Source organism: Manis pentadactyla, chromosome 2, assembly GCF_030020395.1.
Source record: "Manis pentadactyla isolate mManPen7 chromosome 2, mManPen7.hap1, whole genome shotgun sequence".
Classification (NCBI taxonomy): Eukaryota; Metazoa; Chordata; class Mammalia; order Pholidota; family Manidae; genus Manis; species Manis pentadactyla.
This window is the reverse complement of record NC_080020.1, coordinates 181,333,306-181,354,050: the sequence shown is the minus strand read 5'-3', so window position 1 is coordinate 181,354,050 and position 20,745 is coordinate 181,333,306. Positions and strand designations below refer to the sequence as shown.

At 37.0% G+C, this 20,745-nt stretch overlaps 1 protein-coding gene and 1 pseudogene across 2 annotated transcripts in view; one reads left to right on the top strand and one right to left on the bottom strand.

Annotated features, from left to right (window-relative positions):
• The window catches only part of SERTAD2 (SERTA domain containing 2), a 109,680-nt gene that overhangs the window by 39,033 nt on the left and 49,902 nt on the right, over positions 1–20,745 (bottom strand). The window lies entirely within an intron of this gene.
• On the top strand, positions 14,697–19,132 carry LOC130682582 (60S ribosomal protein L37-like; annotated as a pseudogene).

Below are 20,745 nucleotides of genomic sequence, written 5' to 3'. Positions count from 1 at the left end.
CCTGCAATTCAATGTGAAACTAATGCCATTTTTTTTCTTTGTCTAACCAACATTTACTGTCTACTGTACCAGGCCATAGGATAAGCTTAAGGAAAGATTCTCTCACAAATAACTGAGAGAATGTTAGCCCCTGGATTGTTAATTATTTGTGATTTCTTCATCTCTGTCCCTTCACTTTAATTATATTGATGGGAAAATGTGTACATAACCAAACATAATAAAGACTAGGAAAGATCAGCTACTTTCTTCAAGGTCTTTAATAATATACAGGTAACAAGAGCAACCACCATGCCTCTTCCTATTTTTGGTGCCATAATTGGCCTATAATACCTTCTTTTTCCATCTAAAAAAATGCCAGTAAGGTTTGGCAAGTAAACCCAAAGACATGGAAAATGTACACAAAATGTGGAAAACATTAAGACTCATTAGGAGTAAATATACCCATCTTTCTTTAATACCCATTATACCTCTGTGCAGCTGAACCTCACATCTCAACCTATTGGGTTGCTCTGAAAAATACTGGTGCTTAGCACAGACACAAATATCTCCACTGGCCCGTGTTTCTCCCTCCACTTCCCAATCCCCTGGTTGATGGATTATGGGCTTGAATGGTCAAGTTTTACATCTGGCTGTGAATAAAGACATACTAACAGTGGCTGAAATTACTATGAGTTTATTTTTTCTCACATTCAGAAATCTCAGAAGTCTAATAATGGTTAGGCAGTCCAGGACTGAAAGATTCCAAGTTCAAAATTATTTCACCTTCCTCATGGTCCTCAGGGACATAACAGGACTGCAACCCACCAGCCATTTCATCCACATTCCATTTAAGAAGGAAAAAATCTTGTCTTCATGAGGCTTTGTCTTTTTTTTCAAGTAGGAAGTGATATCCTCCTCAGGGACCTCTAACCACATCTTACAGGCCATAACAGAGCCAGATGTAGCCACCTCATCTATAAGAGTGTCAGAACATCAACTATTTTAGCTCAGTACTGAGCTACCCCAAATAAAATCAGGGCTCCCTTAAAACAGTAGAAATGGGAGAAGATTCTGGGAAGATGGAAGAGTATAAAGCACCAAGAATCTCTCTCACCACCTAGACAACAATTGCACTGACAGAATCAGTCTGATGTAGCTGTTTTGGAATTGTGGAATATGCTGAAAGTTTGCAACTTCGGGGTTAGACTTGTACAGTAAATTGCAGAAAATTTTGGTTAATTTCAGTCAATTTCAGCTCCTAGTGCTGTAGCAGCTACCCTTTCCTTATGCTCAGCGGTGCACATGCTCCTGAAGCAGCTTGCAAGCAGTTTGTCAGAGCCAAGAGGGCACACAAAGGAGCCTGTCCCCAAATAGTGGGGGCCTGTGTTGCGATTACTGACTGTTGCTCCTGATCACAGAGGTGCAAAGAGTTGGGCAGCCATTGTTGTATCTCTCGCCATTGTTGCAAGCCCCTTCTCCTACACCTTAAGTGACTTCCAGGTGAGTTAATGAATCAGCATCCTTTTCCCCCACCCCCAGCTTCATTTTTTGCTTTATCTCCCTTTGGGAGCCAGACATTAAAGACTAGGACATTAAAAAATAACTGCAATATACTGCAGAAATAAGGAAGTGACCATGCACACCCAGAAAAAGGCTCAAAAATGACCTATGAAGACTTTAAGTTTATACCTTAGGCTGATCCCTGGCAGAAAGACAGCCTACAGCACCATCAAAACAATAATAAAAACCCAGCAAACCCCAAGGAAGAGGGAGAACCTGGTTTCTGGAGTTATCACATTATTAGATTCAAATGTTCAGTGTTCAACAACCACAGAAATCACAAGGTATACAAAGAGACAGGGAAGTATGGCTCATTCACAGGAAAAAAAAAAATCAATAGAAATTGTCCTTGAAAAAGACCTAGTGGAGATATAACAAAAACCTTGAAACAACTGTTTTAAAGGTGGCTCAAAGAACTAAAGGAAGATGTGGAGAAAGTCAAGGAAATTATATGTGAACAAAATAGAAATATCAATAAAGAGATAAAAAAAAAACTAAAAAGAAACCCCCCAAAAAAGCTCTTGAGTTGAAAAGTACAACTGAAATGAAAAATTCATTAGAAGGACTCAAAGGCAGATTTGAGCAAATCTGAACATAGGACAATAGAAATGATTGAGTCTAAGGAACAGGAAGAAAAAAATTGAAGAAAAGTGAACAGAGCCTAAGAGACCTGCAGGACAAGTGGACAATATACCTGTCACGGGAGTCTCAGAAGAGAAACAGACAAAGAATACCTGCATAAAAATGTCTCAGATTTGATGAAAGACATTTAATGAATATAAGCATCCAAGAAGTTTAACAAACACCAATAAGGTGAACTCAGAGACCCACAGTGAGACACATAATAAAACTTTAAAAAAACAAAGAAAAAGAGAAAGAATCTTAAAGGCAGCAAGAAAAGTGAATCACATACAAGGGATCACATACAAGGGATCCTCGATAAGATTATCAGTAGATTTCCCACCAAAACCTTCAGAGGCCAGAGACGGTGGGCTCCAAAATTTCTGGTGGGAAATCTACTGATAATCTTATTGAGATTTCTTTCTTTTGGCACATTAAATATGTTTAAATACCTTTAAAGTGCTAAAAGAAAGAAAATGTCAACCAAGAATCCTTTATCTGGCAAAAATGGTGGTCAAGAAAGAGGAGAAATGAAGACATTCCCAAATCAACAAAAGCTGAGGGGGTTCGTGAGGACTGGGCCTGTCCCTGGAGGAATGCTTGAGGGGTCCTGCAGGGTGAGACAACGCAAGGCAGAAACTCAAAGCCATATGGAGAGATAAAGATGTTAATAAAGGTAAGTACATGCACAATTATAAAAGCTAGTGTTATTGTGAAATGGTTTTTAACTGCACTTTTTGTTTTCTACGTGACTTAAGAGATGAAAAGACTTAAAGAAAAGCAATTATTAGTGTAAAAGCAAGCATCACTGCAACTTGGTTTGTACCTCCACATCTTTTCTCTATAATTTAAGAGACTAATGCATTTAAAATAATTATTAATTTATGTTTTTGGACACATAATGTATAAGGATGTAATTTTGTGACATCAACAACTAAGAGAGGTTGGGGTGGAGCTACAAAGGAGCAGAGTTTTTATATGTTACTGAAGTTAGGCTGGTATAATTCAAATTAGAGTGTTATAACTTTAGGATGTTAAATGTAATCCCCATGGAAACCAGAAAAAAAATAGCTATGGAATATACACAAAAAGAAATGAGAAGGAAATTTAAATATTTCACTATAAAAAACCAACTTAACACAAAAGAAGAAAGTAATACAGAACATGAGAGACAAAAAAGCAATGTCACATAGAAAACAAATACTACACTGGCAGAAGTCCCTCCCTTTTATTAAATCAGTTGCATTTCTACACATGAAAACATCAAATTTGAAAAATAAATTATAAAAATGATTTCATTTACAGAAAGAATAAAACACTTAGGAATTAACTTGAGGTGAAAGACTTGTACAATACGAACTACAAAACACTGCTGAAAGAAAATAAAGGACATAAATAATTCAAAATACATCCCATTATCATGGATTGTACCTACAGGTACAATGCAATCACTATCAAAATCCCAATGGTGTGCCTTGAAGAAATAGAAGGCCATCCTTAAATTCATATGGAATCTCAAAGGACTCTCAATAGCCAAAACAATCTTGAAAAAGAAGAACAAAACTGGAGGATTTATACTTCCTTATTTCAAAATTTACTACAAAGCTACTATAATCAAAACAGTGTGGTACTGGCACAAACACATATAGACTAATGGAATAAAATAGCTCAGAAACAAACCCTCAATATCTGGCCAAATGATTTTTGAGAAAGGTGCCAGGACCATTCAGTGGGGGAAAGGACAGTCTTTTCAATAAATGGTGCTAGGAAAAGTGGACATCCACATGCAAAGAATCAAGTTGAACCCTTACATAATACCATATACAGAAAGTAATTCAAAATGGCTCAAGGAACTAAATGTAAGACCTAAAATAATAAAACTTTTAGATGAAAATATAGGACAAAAAGTTTCACAATACTGAATTTGACATTGATTTTTTGGATATGGGACAGGTTATAAAAGAAAAAACAGACAAATTGGACATTATGAAAATTTTAAAATTTTGTGCATCAAAAGAAACTGTCAAGAGAGTAAAAAGCAACCCACAGAATGGGAGAAATTATTTGCAAACCGTGTATCTCATAAAGGATTAGTATCCAAAATACATAGAGAACTCCTAAAACTCAACAACAAAAACAAACAACCCAATTAAAAAATGGGCAAAGGAACTAAATAGACAGTCCTCCAAAAAAAAGACAGACAAATGGCCAAAAAGCACTTGAGAAAATATACAAATCACTAATCATCAGAGTAATCCAAATCACAACTACAATGAGATAGTCCATCCCCATCAGAAAGGCTACTATCAAAAAAAAGAGAAAAAAAACAACAGAAAACAAGTGCTGCAAGGATGTGGAAAAACTGGAACTTTTGTGCACTGTTGGTGGGAATGTAAAATAGTACAGTCACTGTGGAAAATAGTATGGCAGTTCTCTAAAAAGTTTAAAATAGAATGACCACATGATCCAATGATTTCACTTCTGGGCATATACCCAAAGAATTGAAAAGCAGGGTCTCAGAGAGATATTTGTACACTCATGCCCATAGCAGCATCATTCACAACAGCTTAAACATGGAAGCAACCCAAGTGCCCACTGACAGATGATAAACAAAATACAGTATGCATAGAGTGGAATATTATTCAGTCTTAAAAAGGGAGGAAATTATGCAATAGGCTGCAACATGGATGAACCTCATCCATGAATAAGGACATTATGCTAAGTAAAATAAGCCAATCACAGAGAGACAAATACTATATGAATCCCCATATGAAGCACTTAGAGTAGTCAAAACCATAAAGACAAGAGTTTAATGGTGTCAGGGGTTGAAGGTAGGGGAGAAATAGGAGTTACTGCTTAATAGGTATAGGGTTTCAGCTTTGCAAGATAAAAAAGAGTGAGTCATGGGGACAGATACAGGTGATGGCGGCACTTAAAAACAGTTGAGACATTAAATACTATGTTATATATATTTTACAAAAAAGAAAACAAAATGAGGAAACAGGTAATAGATATAGCATAGATAAATAATATGTTTTAAATTGAAAGAGACTGTGGCTTTAATTTGTGATTTCATTGTGGGGAAAAAAATGAATTAAAATGTCAATGATTATTAACAATTGAAATGGCTTTGTATTGGTCAGTAATTAATAATAATAATAATAATAATAATAATAATAATAATAATAATAATAATAACCGTAATGGCATCTTGGACTTATTCATCCAGCACTTTTCTCTCAGGATCTCCATATGTTTTCCACTCAGTTCAACTTTTCTCTCATGGCTAAATGAGAACATTTCCAGAGAATATTTGCATAAGGTAAAGGAAGGAAATGCAAATATAGAACTATAGAATGAGCCCTTGTGCCTAGTGTTACAAAATGCTACCTCATTTTCTCCTCCCAGAGACTCTGATACAGAAAGTTGAGGTAAGCATTTAAAGGCTGTTCGTGAGAAATGCAATCTGAGTCTTAATTAGATTCACTAATCCTGGGTGTGCTGAAACCAATCGACTTTTCATTAACCAATACTTACCACTATAAAAGAGGTGTGCAAGCAGAGCCCTCATGAGTTGTATGTACAGTGAAACAAAAATGGATCTCAATATTAAGGTCAACGTGGTCAGGCTGTCGGTTCTAGACCAAAAGAGGAAGGGAGGGCCCAGGAGGGAACAGGGTGAGAGGTGGGGCTTTGATCACTATGAAGTAACTTCCAAAGATTTACATGAACTAAAACCATGTCATCTAAGACATTATACCGCTTCATTCAAATATAAGTTCATAGATGGGTATCTTTGTCCCAAAGAAATTCAACTTTTGTAACGTGTATGCAACATATTCAAATCCAGAATACAGTCAAACTAAAGGGTATCATATAGCCATTCATTAACATTATATATATATAATTTGCTCCTGAACATATACTTTCTAACTCAATCAGAGCCCATTTCTAAATCTATATATAACCATTTGGTAGACTAAAAAAAAAAGTTGTATTGCAACATCATTACTAAGCAAAATACTAAAAATACTAAAATGCAATGGAGGTTGTTCTTCTCTGAGCACATATACAACTCCCATTGTTATTAAGAGAGCTGAGGACACACTCATTTGAAGGCGAACAAGAAGAAATACTCTGTAATGCCTCAGAGCTATTGTTAAGTGAGGTATCAGCTTGCTAAGACTAAATAAGAAAAACAGACTGGTTAGATTTCTGGTTAGGTTTCCAGTTTTAAATCTCTACAAGCCCATCAATTATTTATATTTTGTTAATTTTAATTTTAAAAATTACCCCACATGAAATGGTTGCATCACTGATGGATTAGATCATAACACTCTTCTCAGAAAAGCAAAGGTAAGTTTAGTAAGTTTAAATAATATACTAAATAAAGGTTCCCTTTCTCAGCTGAGAAAACACGTGAGCTGAAATCAAGTATGGGGAGTTCTGGAGTTAGTTTCATAATTACTTACGACCCCACAAGTAGTTAGAGCAAAAATTCTTTATAGGAAAAACATTTTTTTATACTTCACAATTATGTAGCTGGGTACATATTCACCACAAGCTATGTAGATTATAAGGTCTCAAAAGTAAATAAATATGCTCTGTTTTGAGATCTCAGTCTTTATTTTGAAGGAGAATAGGTGTAGTCGTGGTGGGGAATGGGGGGCCTTAAAGCTGGAAGAGGCCTAGGAAGCTCATCTAAGACTTTCATCTTAAGAAAGATAGATAAACAAACAACATTGGGTCTATTTATTGAAGATTATTTGCCTGGTTACAATAATGAACACATTCCTTTTACTGGGGCGTGTGTGTTGAGGAGCTTTGACCTGTTGTTAACTGTATATTACCAAAATGAATTTACAACACTCTTTGTTTTAAAACTAATAAAAAAAACATTTTAAGTGAAACTTTTTTCCCCCCATGGACAAAGACTTGGGCCTTCTAATGGCTTCATATGAGTTGGTTTATAAAACCTGGAAACTGATTGGGTGACATTTAATCTCCGAGATTAAAATCACTTAGTGAACATTGTATTGTTCCACTGTTCTCACTGTCATTTTGGCGTTTGGGGCCTCGCTTTGCCGCTTCTGCTGGCACACCGACCGGCTAATGAAACCTAGCCCAGGAGCAGCTGCCTGAATCTATGTCAAACTGCATCTGGCACCCATCTATCTTCCAGCCATCTAAATTCACCTCTGAAATCATACAAAAGCAGCGCTGAGCTCCCTGCAGCCACACCAACACACCACTCTTTGTTTCATCAAGGCTGTAAAGCAATTTTTTTTTTTTGCCACATATTTTAGAGTGGCAGCTTTTGAAAGGAATGGGGGAAAGTTTTTTTTTTTTTTTTTAATCATGAGACTATCAAGTCTTAAAAATATCCCGTTAAAATTTGGTAGACCATCATTAGCATGGTTTTGGCTGAAATAGTACATTTAGGGGCTTGCCAGTAGAGACACACTCTGGTGCCGACAGATCCCAGACAAGGAGGCGAGTCTGCTTAAAATTCTTGAGTAGTCACAGTTATTAAATATGCTGTGCCACAAAATCTTCCAGGACTCAAGGTTTTCTCTGTATCAACTCTGCTAAATTATCAAAATGGCTGGTTTTAGCAGAAAATTTTTTAAGTGTACATTCAAGGAACATTATTTTCAAGGACCATTGTACAAAGGAAAGGCCTTCCTGAATGAGAGAAGACATGTATATATATACATATGTATTTTTTGTAAAGATGAACAGGTTTTCCAAAATTTGTAACTGTAATTAGTTGGATTACTCTGTAACAATTGACTCCTGCCCCTCTGATAATAATGACCTTTATAAGGGAACCCTATTTTATTTAACTGCAATGGCTAGGGCTTGAGCCATTAAGAAAGAAGTGTACTTAACAGGTACTATAGGATCTACAAGGAAAGCCAAGTCACAGATAATACCTAAAGCGAAAGTAAACTTAGTTCCTAGATCAGAAATAACTGAAAATAAGGTTTGAACTCATTTAATGATTATTTACATATATATTTATTTTTTGTATAAGTATATTTATAAAATAATATAATGTAAGTGTATATATGTATCCATAATCAATTTCTCTTTAGACAGTGTTTTACCTGCATCCTATGCTTCTTTTTATTGGGTCATTTACATTTACAATTCCAAAATTTACCATTACACCTTTTTTAAAGTGTAAATTCAGTAACATTAAGCGCATTCACATCATTGTACAACCATCACCACTATCCATCTCCAGAACTTTCTCATCATCCCAAACAGAAACTCTGTACCTGTTAAACAGTAACTCACCATTCCTTCCTGCCCTCAGCCTCTGATAACCTCTCTTCTACATTCTGTCTTTATGCATTTGACTATTTTAGGCACCTTATATACATGGAGTCAGATAATATTCGTTCTTTTGTGTCTGGCTTTTTTCACTTACTATGCTTTCCAGGTTCACTTGCAATGTAGCAAGTATGAGAACTTCACTTCTTTTAAAGGATAAATGATATTCTGTTGTATGTATATTCCATATTTTATTTATCCATTCATCTGTAGAGGGGCATTTAGGTTGCTTCTCTACCATTTAGCTACTGTGAATAATAACTGCTATTATTAAAAGTATCTATTAAAGTTCCTGCTTTCAATTATTTTGGGTGCTAGAAATGGAATTGCTGTGTTGTATGGCAATTTTGTTAACTTTTTGAGGAACTGAAAAATAGCTTTTGAAAACAAATATCCTAACACTTAATTTTGTCCTTGTAATGAGCCATGGATTTGTTTAATGACTAAAATTCTTCCCCTCTTATGTATGGAGGTCAACAGTCCCCGCCACATTGCTAAATTCAATGGTAGATTCTCAGTCCTTGCCTTACTTGACCTACACAGCTGATGAAGCTGAACACTCTCCTCCTGCAGGAAAGAGTTGTTCACTAGTTTCCAGGATCCTACACTCTTGGTTTTTTTCTTCTCTTACCGAAAGATACCTTCTCAGCCTCTCTCAGCTGATTCCTCTTCTCTCCCTGACCTCTAAAAGGTCACTGGGGCTCAGTCCTTGGACTTCTTCACTATACTCCTCCCTTGAAGATCTCACCTAGTTTCATGGCCTTAAATATCATATAAAGGTTGACAACTTGCCAATTTGTATCTCCCATATGTATACCTCTCCTCTGAACTATAGACTGAAATATCCAACTGCCTATTCAACATCTTCTCTTTGATATCTCAAACTCCACATGCACTACCTGAAGGCCCCCAGAACTGGCCAACCCCTGCAGTTCTTTCCACCTCAGTTCTAACAGCAGCATTTGTCCAAGTCCTCAGCTCCAAAGCCTTGGAGTTCATCACTGATTCCTCTTTCCTTCATACCCCACATCCAATCTGACAGCAAATCCTGTTGACCTGTCTTCAAAATTCACATAAATACAAATGGATCATTTCTCTTGACTTTACTGCTACCACACAGTCAAAATCACGATCACTTTTGCCCCAAGCACTGAAATAGCTTCTGAAGTACTTTTCCTTGCTTTTACCCTGTTCCTCTATCATCTATTCTCAACAGCAGCCAGAATGACCTTTTTTAAAAAGTTAGGTCACATAACTCCTCCACTCAATATCTACCAATGTCTCTTCATTTCACTCAAACCAGGCCCGAAGATGTTATAACATCCTAAAAGGCTCTACATGTTCTGCACTCATTCTTCCTAACTTCATCACCAACTACTCTCCATCACTCATTCTTGTTCCTTCAACACTGGCTTCACTTCCTTGCTAGTCCTTGAGCAGACTAGACACATTCTACCCCCAAAGCCTTTAAACTGGCTGGTCCTTCCTCCTGCAATTTTCTTACTCTATATATTTACCTGCATGGTTTTTCTCTCATTTCCTTCAAAACTGTGCTTAAACAATACTGTCTCTTCGTCTTTAAACTGTTTAAAATTGCAAATTGCAACCCACCCATTCCTCCAGTCTTTCCCATATCCTCAACCCCTAAACACTGCTTTAAACTTTTTTTCCACAGCACTCTTAACATATTGTTTAATTTACGTATTATGTTTATTGTCTTCTGCCCCAGTTAAACTGTAAGCTCTATTACAGCAAAGAGTTTTCTCCCAATTTTGTTCACTGCTGTATTTCCAGCACTTAGAAGAATGTCTACTAGAAGGCAGATGGTCAGTAGATAGTTTACAAATGAATGGGTCAGCAGAGAGATACCCTTCATTTTGGGACGTACTGCTGTTATGGGTGCTTAATATGGTTACATTCAAATGTCCAGCAGCTCCCACTTAAAGAAACCCACAAACACTTTTAAAACATCTTTTATGAGTCAGACACTACACTTGATGCTGGTGATTTCCCTTCCCTCATGGAGTTCACAGCCAAGAGAGTTCTAAGGAGTTCTTAATTTTTTGATTAAACCTTTTGTTTCGAGATAATTGCATTTTCACATACAGTTGTAAAAAACAACACAGAGAGATACCATGTACCCTCTACTCAGCATCCCCCAAGGGTAACATCTTACAAAACTATAGTACAGGATATTGACATTCATACAGTCAAGATACAGAATTTTCCCATCACCACACAGGCTCCTTGTGTTGCCCTTTTATAGCCATACCCACTTCCCTCCCATTCCCCTGCCAACCTTCCTTAACCCCTGGAAACACTAATCTGCTCCATGTCTATAGCTTTGTCACTTCAAGAACATTATACACTGTAGGGGACCATACAGTATGAAACCTTTCAGGGTTGACTTTTTTTACTTTGCACAATTCTTCCAGGTTGTGACAAGTAACATTAATTGGCTCCTTTCTGTTACTGAGTAGAGCTGAACTACCACAGCAGATGAACCATTTACTCACGGAAGGCTCTGAGCTATTCCCAGTTTGGGGCTTCTATGAATTAAGCTGCTACAAACATGCATGTACAGGCTTTTGCATGAACTTAAATTTTCCTTTTTCTGGGATAAATGCTCAGGTGTGTAATTACTGGGTCCTGTGGTAGTGGCGTGTCAAGTTTTTAAGGAAATCCATCAAGCGGTTTTCCAAAGTGTCTGCAACACTTTACATTCCTACCAGCAATGTATCTGTGACCCAGTTTCTCAGCATCCTCACCAGTATTTGGTAGTGTTGCTTTTTTTTTTTAGCCCTTCTGATAGATGTGTATGTGTCTCCTTGCATTTTTAATTTGCAGTTTCTTTAACCTCGAACATCTTTTTGTCACCTGTATATCCTCTCTGGTGAAAAGTCTATGTCTTTTGCCCATTTTTTAAATGGATGTTGTTTCTGTTTTAACTGTTGAATTTTGAGAGTTCTTTTTATGCTTTGGATACCAGTCCTTTGTCAGGTATGTTTTGCAAATATTTTCTTCAAGTATGCGGTTTATCTTTCCATCCTTTTAACATAATCCTTCACAGAGCAAACTTTTTAACTTTGATGGTCTGATTTATCAATTCTTCCTTTTATGGATCATGCTTTTCATGTGTAATACAATTTATTTTGCAATAGACTGGGTCTTAAATGAGTAAGAGTTTGCCAGATTGAGAACTGGGATAGAACACTGAAGGCTAATGTATCAGAATGGCAATACTAACTACGATGCCATATAGAACTGGACAACTCTTGACAATCCTATACTTATAATAATACCCTATGTGTAACCAGAAAATTCTGTACTCTTTTACAGGATAGTGAAGAGGAGGAGTAATTGCTCTGTTTACAATTTGAAATATTTGGCTAATACAGACACTTTCTTTAAAATTACTAATGCCAACCACACTGAAACAGTGTATTTCTAGATGCCAGAAATGGAACACAGAAAAAATTTTCCTATACAAGTAATATGGTGGGAATTAGATCACAGTAAACAGTAGAGTGAGTAGAGGGGCTTCTCCTTTATTTAACAGGATCATTTTTTAGAATGGTCTATATAAATGAATTTTCCAGACAATTAATGAAGCTTACCTCTTTCAGAGGGCCAAAATGTTTTTTCTTTTAACCACAATGGAAGATTCTGGATCATGGTTACCAAACCTAAGTTTTTTAATATGTGGTTATTTTGTTAAATGAGTAATGCCTTGGGGCTACTGCAGTTCACAAGACTTGGTTGCTCCTATCTCAAATTCCTCTGAACTGCCGGCTTAGCTTTTACCTCGACCTTTTCTACGTCCATATTTGCTACTGGACATTCTGCTCTCAATTTTTACAGCTGTCAAGACTGCCTGCTTTTCACTACACTTCCTCCTAATCTGCGGTGGTTTGAGCTCTACAACTAAGCTAATAAGAATTCTGTCTAAATTACAAGTAACAGGCTCTGAATGAGGACATGATTTTACTCACCTCTGAGTAAAATGCATTAGTGCATGGCCATGTGATAATCCATTTAAAGCTGTTGAAAGCTCAGTGCTGTGAGCTACTCTAGACAGAGGCCAACAAGTCAAGGAACTCCTAACAAACCATAAGGGGCTGAGGTCTTCATCCCAACAATACATTAGCCTTCAGTGATCTATCCCAGTTCTCAATCTGGTAAACTCTTACTCATTTAAGACCCAGGTCTATTGCAAAATAAATTGTATTACACATGAAGCTTCTAGCTTCCCTCCAATATATATTCTCCCTTTCTTCAGTAATAATACACTTTTAGTTGAGCCCATAAATGCCCAACCAAAGACTTTATTTACTAGCCCCTTCTGTAGCTGGGTGGGGCCATGTGACTATGTTGTGGCCAATGGGGTATGAGCTGAAATGGCAGCTCCAACTTCTGGGTGTGCCATCTTCTCCCCTCTGTTTCCCCATTGCAATGGCTGTTTTAGGGGGTGCTAAGACATCCTGGACAAAGGTGATACTCCAGAGATAGAGGAACAATAAAATAAAGTCAGATGGTAACAGTTCTGGTGTATTGTTCCCTTCCTTTACCTATGACATCTCCAAGTAGCTAATATTTTCAAGAGATGCCATAATATTACAAGTAAAAAAAAACTCCAGGTTAAAATACATATTATGTAGAATTTTCTGAGGAGAATGTTGTGGTAGGCAGCCTCTCATATGGTCCCCGTTGATTGCTACCTCCTGGTATTCATGTCCTTGTGAAATTCCCTTCTGCGATATAATGAATCATAAGAAATACGTATTTGATCAGTCACATGAACAAATATTTATCTCCCAGGTATATCTGGTCTTCATCCACAGTTCCTGAAATCACTACTGAGTTTTAAAGGTGAAATGGATTCTTGTCACGTTGATAAGAGACTTTTGGACCCCACTCAAAGACAAGGGCTGGAGACTGAGTCAGCCAATGGCCAATAATTCAATCAATTATGACTACAAAATGAAGCCTTCACACTGCTCTCCTGGGACCCTGCTTCTGAGTGGGAGGGAGCGCTGCTACGCTTGGGGAACCAGACCTCCTCCACAGGGCTCCGAGCTGGCCCCGAGCGCCTGAGGACAGAAGCTCCTTTATGTGGGACCTTGCCCTGTGTATCCCTTTATCTGGTTGTTAACTTGTATCCTTTATTAAACTGGTAAACTGTGTGTTTTCCTGAGTTCTGTGAGCTGCTCTAGCAAATTAATCAAACCTAAGGGGGAGGCCAGGGGAACCTCCGACCTGTAGCCGGTAGGTTAGATGCACAGGTAACTGCTTGGGGCTTGAGACAGGCATTGGGGTTGAGGATAGACGGCAGTCTTATAGGAAGGAGCCCTTAACCTTGGGAATCTGGTGCTGTCTCCAGGCATCAGAATTGAGTTCTTGGACACAGTGCTGGCGTTCGAGAATTCCTTGATGTTGTGTGTGTGGGAAGACTCCCTTCCCACCACACACACATAGGAATTGAGTCTGGGAACCCGAAAGGAGTTATACTACTGTTACTGCTGTGTATAACATACTATTATTGTTGTTGTAATAGAAGAAAACACCACCACCCCCTTCCCTTGACTACAGTCTCACCCAGGGACTCAGTTCTAACAAACACATGCAGCAAATGTGACGGGATGTTGCTTTCAAGGTGAGGTTTACAAAAAGACTGTGGTTTCCATCTTGTTCACCCTCTCTTGCTCGACTGCTCTGATGGAAGCCAGATGCCATGCTGTGAGCTACTCTAGACAGAGGCCAACAAGTCAAGGAACTCCTTCTAACAAATCATGAGGGGCTGAAGTCTTCATTCCAACAACCTGTGTGGACTGAATCCTGCCTACAACCATACGTGTGAGCCTAGAAGTATATCCTCCCTCAAGCAAGCCTTCATATGAGACTGCAGCCCTGCCTGGGACTCAGAGACCCTGAGGCACAGGTTCTCAACCAGGCTGCACCCAGATGCTTTATTCACAGAAACTGAGAGGATAAGGGTTTCTTGTTTTAAGCTGTTAAATTTGGGGGTTATTTGTTTTTAAGCAATACTGAACTAACCCAACTTAAAATATAAATATCAGTGATATGAAATCCTAATTTCACAGTAATATACACATTTTCAAAATAATATATAAAATTCATTTCAGTTTTGCTGCTTTTATACATACATATACATACTAGAAATCTGTAGGTAGGGTTTATGTGAAAATAAAAGGGATACTTATCTAAAGAATGAAAGTAACTTTGTTTATGCTATGCAATTTGGACATTAGCAAATCAGTCTTGGAAAGTGACTGAGTAATTAATTTTATTAACTCTTTTAGGACTAATGACTTAGTATCGAACCAGTGATCTATATGGCACAACCATAAATATATTCTTATTCTTTTTCACCAAAATAAATAGTACCTTGATTATAATTTAGGACTGAATTTTAATTGTGACATTTATAAAATGTTATACAATTCAGGAGCAATATCAGTAAGAACAAGCAAATTTCTAAATGTTCAGAGTTGGAAATGTTTTAAGTTGCTAGTTTAAATCTTTGTATTTTGGTAACTCCAATCTCCTGCATAAAGAGCAACCAACTTTCTTTTCTCCAGATTCATTTTTGTAAAACTCAAACACAGTAATCCTTTTACAAGTTTCATAGAGATAGAATTTGCACACCCTACAACCCAGCCATACAAAGTATTTAATTCAGTGGTGCACAGTTATACAACAAAATGCCTTCCGTACTTGGTGTTTTGAGAGACAGGATGGAAAAAAAGTAGAAAGAAGGGACTTCTACGGAAACTATCACCATTTTCAAAGGCTAAAATCCCATCTTCCAAAGCTGGCCTGCAGGAATTTTTAAAGCTTACTCACCTTCAGATAACTGGCTAAAATTCCGATTCCTTTTTAGCTTTTATTCTTAAATGACTGTGCCTTCCTTCCCAGGAGCTTGCTCTTGGCCGCTGCTCTTTCCCCCTTCCCTCTAGCTGCAACCCCCGGATCCAAATACCTCCAAAAGCACATGGTACTCTCTAGCACAGAGTTTCTCTCCAGTATGCACAGTGCCGCGAATGGGTGATGGGTATGCTGAGATGCTGGTCCCACGGTCTGCAGGGCAGCCATAGCGGACCAAGCCAATGGAAACTCAAAGCCAATGCCTCTACAAGGGTTCACACTCTTCAGTATTTCCTGTGTGTCAGAGCATGACAAAAGTTGTGAGACATTGTTCTAGTTTGACTTATTCCGTGAACAAACATCTTGACAACAACCATGTTCCCTCATTCTGCAAGGTGCTAGGCACACAAAGAAGTCCCCTACAGTTTGGGAAAGGGCCATGTAACTAACTAATCAGTATACTGTGGTATGAGCGCCAATGTAATTGTGTAACAAAATGCAACGAAGAAAGTGACCAGAACTGGTTTGAAAAACAAAAAAAGATAAGGGAAAACAGAGGAGAAATGGCAGCCTCTAGCTAAGGAACTGCCTTCTCAGGGAACGCGGAAGGTCAGCGCCACCTTGTTTCTTGCCGTATTCCCACACAGGCACACTGACTGCTTATTTTAGGAAGTAAACAACTTGGCTGAATGAACAGAGTTCGCGCTCCTCTTCTTATGCAATGTGACCCAGTAACTAAAAGGTTCACTTTTGTCAGACTCCGAATAATTACACAACCATTGGAATTTGTGATCTTTGTCTTTAGTCTCCTGGGATTGATAGATCCTTTTTTGGGGGGATGCCTAAAATCTGATATTTCTTAATGCTGCATTAAGTGCAAACATAAGAATCCATTTAATTCACAACAAATTAACGAGGGCCCACCATGATAGAAGGTCATTGGAAGGTCATGTCTCTTCTTTTAATGCAGGGAAGTTCTGAGAATAAATAATGAAAAACCACCTCACCCAGGAGGGGACACCTCCTAAAAAAAGCAAGAAAGTGTAAGTAGAGAACTAGAACTCAAAACCGGAAAACACTCATAACAAATCAAAACAAAAGCAAACTGAGTGTGAATGGTCACATTCATTTTATATCTCTCTGGTTATTTATGATGGTTTTAGACTTCATCCTTGGCAACAATAAATCTTAAGAGTTCAAATTTGCTTGGAGATAAGGTCTCACTATTTTATAAGTACAGCCCCAAACAAACAAAAACAAACCCTCCTATGGGAAAGTAAAAAAGAGAAAATTACAGAAAATAAAAAGTTACAGCTATTGCACATTCTGTTTATTTTGAACTATAAAAATGCCACTGATGCACAGCTGTCAAATACAACAAACTCAAAAAACATAGGAGAACATGTATAGGAAGCAAGAGTGCAAACAATTCCAATGATAATGGATGTAACTATTACTTAGTCACACTTAATTTTTAAGTCATACTTAAGGAATTCCTGGTAGCTGAAACTATACAACAGGCAGGAAGAATGATACCACTGTCCTTAAAACTGCCTCTTCTTGGGCCAGTCAAAAGTCTCCTAATTCTGACCATTGTACCCTATCTAATCAAACCATCAAAATTCCCTCAAAAAAGGAATCCTTATATCTTCCCTCAGTTTTCCCTATCAGTCTGGTAACTCCAAATCTATTGCCTGGGGTCAAAATTCATACTTCAGAAGGAAGATTATCAAAAACAGAAAGAAACTATTCTTGAGAAGCAGGTGGACAAGTATTTTACAAACTTGGAGATGACTAAGTGAAGCTAAAAATTAAAATTTGAAATTGAATTCTGCCTATAATCCTGAAATCTGAATTTTGGTTGTTTTATCACTGTATATCCACCCTCACCAGCCACGTGAAGAAACCTTTAAAAAACACTATTAGAATGTAGCAGAACTGACTGGTTTTAAGTATTTCTTCCTGTATCTAGGAAGCTCATAATCAATGAAACATTTCAAAAGATGAAGAGCAAAAGGAAACAGAATGAGGGAGCTGGACTATGTTACTTGATTCTAAGATTTTATAAATAAAACAAAACCTGAACAATCCATGAATGAAATAATAAGATAATGAATAATCAAGAAAGGATACAAATTTACCAAATATCCTAGTGATTAACAGAATTTTCCTTGATTTGATTTTTCCCTTGGGCTTATATTTGGTATTTACTGAACATTATAATTATTAAACAGTTTATGAACTACAATTCAGATAATGGCAAATATTTAAGATCACTTTCATGGAGGACAAAATGATTTGCTTCATCAAAATTCTGTCACTGAGTAACAGTACAAAAGTGGCACAGATTATTTATCAATGGGTTTGATAACTGAAGAAATCAACTACTACAATTTGATCATTTGGTATGTAAGCGGTTTGGTCTCTGTACAGTTATCTTTCATTTGGCAGGTATCTGTTGATACCCTAATGTAATGAATAACACCTTGTAGTAAATCTGTACTATAAAACATGTTTCTGGCAATTGAAATCCTTCTTCTTGCAGTATTTGTTTTTCAACATCTTTAACTAGATTTTCTGGGAACTTACATTATTGTTCTTGATCTCAAGCTTTTCATTGTCTGCTTTATATATCTTTTTTGTCCAAAGTTGAACTCAAAACACATAACATGAAAATTGTGGAGGTTTTTTTTCCCAATTATTGTTTCTCCATAAGTATGACTAACTATCTTTCAAGGAATCTCTCTGAAATAAATACAATGGATTGTAACTAAACTTGTAGCTGACACTAGGTATTGCTGCTCAATACCTAGATCTCAAACAAGGCCATGCACCTCCAACAAAAGACAATTAAGGAGTCCACTTTTTAGTTCTTGAAAATTCATTTTAACAGTGTACTATATTGTGTCTTAATGATCCAAAAAGGATTGAAACTTAAAATACATCTAATCAATTGTATTGTTCTTAGCAAAGAACCAAATTTTGGTTCATAGATTTTTAAAAAATTCTTTGCCTTTTTTCTATTTTTTCTCTTCATTATTTCCTTCCTTCTACTCACTTTGGGTTTAATTTGCTTTTCCTTTTCTAATCAGTCACAGTAAAAACTTAAGTCATTGATTTTGGACTTTTTTCTTTTCCTGTGTAAGCATTTAAAATTACATAACTGCATCTCACAAATGTTGACATGTCATGATTTCATTTTAATTCAGTTCAAAACATTTTGTTTTCCCTTGTGATTTCTTCTTTAAACCATGTACTATGTTAAAGGTGTGAAGTTTAATTTCCAAGTTATTTGGGGAATTTCCAGATACACCACTGATTTTTGGTCTGATTCCACCATGGTTAGAGAACATATTCTCCATGATTTCAATCTTTTAAAATTCACTGACTCTGGTCTCGCTGCAGAAACGGTATGATGAAGGGGACGGCATTGTTTGGAAAAATGTCGCAATAAGACGTACACACCATGCCACTGCTGTGGCTTGAAGGCCTGTCACTTCCAGAAGCCGACTGGCAAATGTGGTACCCTGCCAGGTGGAAAAGCAAGTAGAACCGGAGTCCCAAGACAAAAAGACAAAATACCACTGGGACTGGCAGAATGAGGCACCTAAACTCGTGTGCCACAGATTCAGGCATGGATTCCGTGAAGGAATGGCACCTAAATCCACGAGGGCAGCTGTTGCAGCATCCATTTCATCTTAAGGATTTCAATGACTAGTCACACAGTAAATGTTCTGGTTTAAAAAAATTTCTTTTTCACTGAGAATTTCTCTATAGCCAAAACTATGACCTATGGTGAATGTTCTATGCACACTTGAAAAGAATGTGTATTTGTTACTTCTAGGTGGACTTTTCTATAACAATAAATAATGGTGAGCTAGTTGATACAATTTTTCAAGTCTTCCAATTCTGATTTTTTGTCTGTTGGTCTGTTGATTCTGTTTATTATGAAGTGGGAAGTGTTGAAATTGTCAACTTAATGGTGCTTTTATCTATTTCTGCTTTTAATTCTGGCAGGTTTTACATTATATATTTTGAAGCTCTGTTATTAAGTGCATGCAAATTTGTTATTTGAATGTCTTCTTGATAAATCACTCCTTTTCACTATGCTATTAGATCTATTACTGTGTAACAAATTAACCTAAAGCTTAGCAGCTTAAGACAATAAACACTTATTATCTCATACAGGTTCTGAGGATCAGAAATACAGGAGCAGCCTAGCTGGGTCATTCAGGCTCAAGGTGTCTCATGAGGTGGCAGTTAAGAGGTCAGCTAGGGCTGCAGTCATCTGAAGACTTGAGTGTGGCTGTAGGATCTACTCCTGTGATGGTTCTTCCCGCAGCTCTTGGTTGGGGGCCTCAGTTCCTCACCATAATGGACCTGGCATTATGACACGGCAGGTGACCTCCCCCACAGAGAATGATCAAATAGAGAGCAACCACACTGGAAGCCACGCTATCTTTTACCTCTTCCATCATATTCTGTTCATGAGTCACAATGTCCAACCCCCACTCAAAAGGAAAATAATTAGCCTCTGCCTCCTAAAGAAGGAGTATCAAACAATTTGAGGACACATTTTTAAACTATCACAATATGAATTGTTATGAAATGTCTCTCTTTATCCCTGGATATATTTCTTATTCTGAATTCTACTCTGACAATAATACAGTTATTAGAGCTTTCTTTTGATTAGTGTTCATATAGTTTATTTTTCCCTTTCTTTTACTTTTAACCTGCCTTTATATTTTAAGTGTATAGGTAATATGTAATTGTAGATAGCTTATAGTTGGGCCCTGCTTGTAGATGGCATATGTAGTCAAGTCCTGCTTTTTTTAAATCTAGTCTGACTTCTTTTAATTGGACTGTTTATACCATCTACACTTAATATAATTGAAATAGATTGGCTCCAAGTCTGCATCTCATTACTTGTTTTCTGTTTAACTCATCTGGTGTCGTTCCATTTCTTCACTTTTCCTCTCTTCTTTTGGACTGGGTACTTTATACTCTTTCATTTTATTTCTTCCGTTTGCATATTAGCTATTCCCATTACTTAACTTCTTTACTAGTATTTGCAATATGTATTTTAAACTTAACACAGTTAAATATTATACAACTTCAAATATTACACAACTTTACCTATATTGCAAAAAAACATTCTTGGTACTATTGCTCTTACTTCTACATAAGTTATAAGCCTCACAATACAATCTATTTGTTTGCTTTAAACAGTCAATAATCCTTTAAAGAAGTTTTCTTTCTTAATGTTACATGGGGGAAAGTCTTTCCTAGTCACTCACATATTTACCACTTTCAGGGCTCTTCACTCTTCTGTGTACATCTAAGTTTCCATCTGGGATCTTT